Below are 5,000 nucleotides of genomic sequence, written 5' to 3'. Positions count from 1 at the left end.
TCGAATCAGCTGCACTAAGTCGCATTAACGAGATTAATTCATGTTCCATCAAAAGAAATTAAAATCTGCGAGGGAATTTTATTTCTAGAATTTCATTTCTAAGGGGGGAGGAGGACAAATCCCTAGAGGAGGCGTGGTAGTAAAAAGATTATGAACTGCTGGCCCAGATAATGCCATGTAATAAGGCCATATAATAAAGCTTCACAGAAGACGAGAAGGGTAGCGCCGGTGCCAGACGTACGATTTAGTTTTTAGCACTATTGCTGTTGTTTGTGACTGTTCGTTAATGTTACTTCAAGTATTGTGGAAATTACCATGATCATTACCCCTTTATAATTATTTTCAGCTTTATTATTACCATCATCATTACTATTATAATTATCATCATTACTATCATAAGTATTACTATCATTATTGTTATCATTATAATTCTGTTGTTATTATTAGTAATATTGTTATCATTACTATCACTTTTATTGTTATTATTACTATTATTGTTATTATTACTATTATTGTTATCACTATTATTATCACTTTTAATGTCATTATTATTATTATCATTATTATTGTTGATGATGTTGTTGTTATTATCAACAGTCTTATCATTATCAATATTATTATCATTATAATTGTTGTTATTATCGTTTTCATGCTTTTTATCATTCTGGTTAAAATGCTAATTGTTATTTTTATTACCATCATCATTGTTATTGTCATTGTTATCATCATTTACATTATTCTGACCATTATTATCTTTATTATTATTATTATTATTATTATTATTATTATTATTATCATTTTTGTTATTATTATTACCATCGCTGTCATTATGATTATCATGATTCATGATTCTTATTATAAATATTAATATTATTATTATCATTATTATCATTACCACTATCATTTTTACTGATATTACTAATGACTAATCACCACGAAACCACAATGTGACCTTATGTATCTGAATTTGTGTTCATTCAGATTCTTTCAACTTTTCCATTATGAAATGTTTTAAAACGAAGTTTGTTCACAGAATTTTCTGAGCAGTCGCGGGCATGGCAAGACATCCAATAAGGTTAAGAAACTGCGACAACTTAAACACTACACCTCAAAAGCCAAACTAGCAGTACCATTCAAGTGGGGACACGACCTCCCCACATTCTTACACTGGCGGCATCAAGAGGGATAATTTCCACACATCATAACATTGATGGCAGCACACTGGGATAACTCCATACATCTTCCCACACTTCATTTTAGAGACTCAAAAGCATTGCTGTAGCGAAGAGGAGCTCAATGTCCAGTGACCGATAATAACACAGAGATACTATCTAAAATACTACACTATAAAGCTATTCTTTGGGAATGTGTTGAGATCCACTGGGCAGAAGTGAAAGCTAACAAACATAGGTTATGTTTCGAAGTACAGCAACTTGAGAATAAATATGAGGATAGACACGGTATTTATTACATTAGATGGATGTAAAGTTTTAAAAACATAAGACAAATCTAGAACCAGCACAGCCAATTCCTTTCCTGAAGGAAATTCGGTTAACATTCACTGCTTGTAACTCAATGGAAAACATTAAAGATTTGTTCGTATATTGGTTATGTACTTTCAAACATTTTAAATATTACTTTAAATGAAATATATGATGGTATGAATATATACGAGTCCAACAATGCTGTAACATGGCCATCGATAAATTGACGTTATTGCGCTCAATTTCATGACTGTAATGCATTGAAGTGAAGATATTGATGTTTAAGTTATAGATGAAAGCTAAAATCAACAAAATATTTAGTAAAGGCATATCCTCATATCCTTTACACTATTATTCCATTTATCTCTTGATTACTAAGAACATACATGCTGTATTTGGGTTTGATATATCCCGTACGTTATCGCACATTTTGAAGCTTATCCTCTTTATTAACAGTTCCGAAACTCCAAGGATATTTATCCGTATGGAAACAATTCTTTCCTACAGTCATTTCTCTCTTCCTAATTCTTTCCACTGTTACACTTGTCGGCCCTTGCGTTAATAGTGTTTCTCGACTGTGTGTAATGGGGTCCATTTGAGGAATGATAGCCTTGTGTTTCTTGGGAGTAACATAACCTATTATTTGTTCTGTAAGCTAATCGGTCAGAAATAAAATAACTACAGTCTAAGGCAGGAATTTCTAACCTTTGCACTCGCAACCCCTTCCTCAAACCTCTGGCATGTTCGCGGCTCCCCAGGATTAGATTAAGGCTAAAACCATAAGAAAATAAAGTATCTAGCAATCTGTACAAGGTTCATTTACTTAACTGCAATACAACATTTTTTTAAAGACGTAATTCATAGTATATTCTTCATTTGAATACCTACGAACGTTTAACGAAATTCCCCAAAGTCCACGGTCAGTTTCGAGCAAGTTCCGATGCCCTTCCGAACCACGCTTCGGTACTGATCTTCTAAACAAACCCAACCTATCACGGGTGCCAAATTCCAGGTTGAGTATATATTATGAGGGAGTATAGACTATTGTATAGTCTGAAATCCTATATAAGAAGAAAGGAGAGTATTGATGATAATCTAAAACTATGACAGAAGTTAAACAAACACATTTTCGTTTCCTTCAACCATCCCCTTTATCCAAACCTGATTTTTGTAAATTTTATTTATAAATTACATTTTATGTTCAGTATTTTTTACGGCATGTTTGACTAGGAAAGCAAATTTTCGTTTCACTTTCTTATTTTCTTTATTATAATTAAGGATATGAATTTTTTTAAAAATTGACGATTTGGAAAAGTTCCTCTGTAAACTCAAGCAAAGAAAATGGAATAAAATGACGCTGTGGTAGCACTGACTCAAATAAAACCACCATACCACTGCCTCGCACTACCCCGCTCACTATACTCAAACACCACACACCTCACATCATATCTTCTACATTCTCACTGTTCCTCATTATCTCAATCGTTTTTTTTTTTTTTTTTTTTTTTTTTTTGCGATCAGAAGCAAATATCTCATTCTCTTAAATCTTATAACCGATACTGTATTAGTTATACAGGGAAGATTATTATCGCCTCACTTCCCCAACGCTATTTGAATGACCTTTGCAGTTATGTGGAGATCGTCTGTAACCTTCGAATTCTGCAGATGACATTATGTATATATGTAGTTATGTATGTACGCATTTATGTTTATGTAGGAAGGATTCACGTTGAACAAAATGAAAAGATATAATAGAATTAATAAATGGAAAAAAAGGGAAAACGGAACGTACGCTTTATTGATGCTTTACATGTTCTCAAGAAAAACATGCATCTCTGTTTGTTTTTTGTTTTTGTTTTTTTTTTCGCTGTTCTATTTAGAAATTGTATGTGTGAAAGATGATAAACGATTCGCTCGGTAGACGTTTTATGAAACTGTCTGTAATTATATATGTATGAATATATCATTATATATCCCCCCGACCTCTCTCTCCTCTCTCTCTCTCTCTCTCTCTCTCTCTCTCGCTCGCTCTCTCTCTCTCGCTCTCTCTCTCTTTCCCTTTCTGTATATATATATATATATATATATATATATATATATATATATATATATATATATATATATGTGTGTTTGTGTGTGTGTGTATACGAGTATGTGGTACGTAGATGAGGTGGTAGCCATATATAATCAGTGTGTGTGTGTACATATATATATATATATATATATATATATATATATATATATATATATATATATATATATATATATATGCACACACACACACAAGCGCGCGCGCACACACGCACACACCTCTACATGTATCTGTGACCTGAAGGAATTTTTAATTGCGTAGTCATTCTTCCATACGAATGGAAGGTCTAGGTTGCGTTCGAGAAACTGTTATCCTGACCTACTTTCATATCTGCCTTGACCGCTGAAAATTTTCTCTTCATTTCTTTTCAGATTATGCTTCTGACTGCTAATGTTTACTACTAATGTTTTTATTAATGTAGTTTTACCCTTTGTATACACTGTGTTCATGATTTTTACCAATGAAAACGCTTTATGTGAATGAGTGTACGTATGTGTAGTGTATATGTGTAAATGTAGGTGAGAAGCGCATATATATAAATATCGGGACATCATGCGTTCAAGGACAGGTAAGGTATACCAAAATAGTGTACGTATGGAAAAATTCACTTATTTATTTTAAATAGTTATGTTTCCTTTCACTCCCCCCCCCCCTATAGATGGCCGCTCTCCTCACCAATTATAAGGAAATAAATATATTTCAGCTTTCAATTTTTTTTTCACTATTATATATATATATATATATATATATATATATATATATATATATATATATATATATATATATATATATACATAGACACTTCCTCCATGACAACTAAGTGTTGGTTACTCGTAATAACAAAGATAAGATGTGAAATAGAGGACCAAAAATCCCATTTTGTGATTACCGTCGCGTGTGGTTTTCAAGTTATATTTATTCTCATTAGGATTAAAGTAAAAACAACTTTTTTCTCATTTACTGTCTAACATTAAATGTATGTATGTAAAAGGGACATGTATAATCCAATAACTACTGCAAAAGAAATATTCTATGTTACGGAGCAAAATAACTGTTTATATGTCTATACTAAGAAAATTCGCCGCAAAATTGCCTACGTGGTAACTATAAGCAGACCTATTCACGATGACGCAGCAAAATCATAATCGTGGCATAACATAGTGCACGTTCAATAATCTGCAAAGAGAAAAAAATACAAATATCATGATTGCAACATGACGAAACTAAGCTGACAGAATGTAAAGGGAAGTGTCCACCAACCAAAGAACTCGCAAATGCCGTACAACAGTTTCGGCCAATTTGTTCCGCGGTTTGTTGTGACAATTTCAGTCAGTCGGTTTCTGGAGTTTCGTAGAAGTGAGTTTGCTTACGCGTAGATCCACACACACATGCAAACATGCACACACACACACACACACACACAC

The 5,000-nt window shown here is 32.7% G+C and overlaps 1 protein-coding gene across 2 annotated transcripts in view; it reads left to right on the top strand.

Annotated features, from left to right (window-relative positions):
• Window positions 1-4,877: 4,877 nt before the first annotated feature.
• Window positions 4,878-5,000, top strand: part of LOC119597220 (cytochrome P450 2L1-like) — a 9,458-nt gene continuing 9,335 nt past the window's right edge. Inside the window, exon 1 of one of the 2 annotated variants that reach the window (XM_037946749.1) lies at window positions 4,878-4,932. The gene's annotated coding sequence lies outside the window, so the exon portion shown is untranslated. The remainder of the gene's footprint in view (window positions 4,933-5,000) is intronic. The other variant, XM_037946755.1, reaches the window with a different exon arrangement.

The sequence above is a fragment of the Penaeus monodon genome, chromosome 3 (assembly GCF_015228065.2).
Source record: "Penaeus monodon isolate SGIC_2016 chromosome 3, NSTDA_Pmon_1, whole genome shotgun sequence".
NCBI classification, from domain to species: domain Eukaryota; kingdom Metazoa; phylum Arthropoda; class Malacostraca; order Decapoda; family Penaeidae; genus Penaeus; species Penaeus monodon.
The sequence above is the reverse complement of the archived record's forward strand: the minus strand, read 5'-3'. Positions and strand labels throughout refer to the sequence as shown.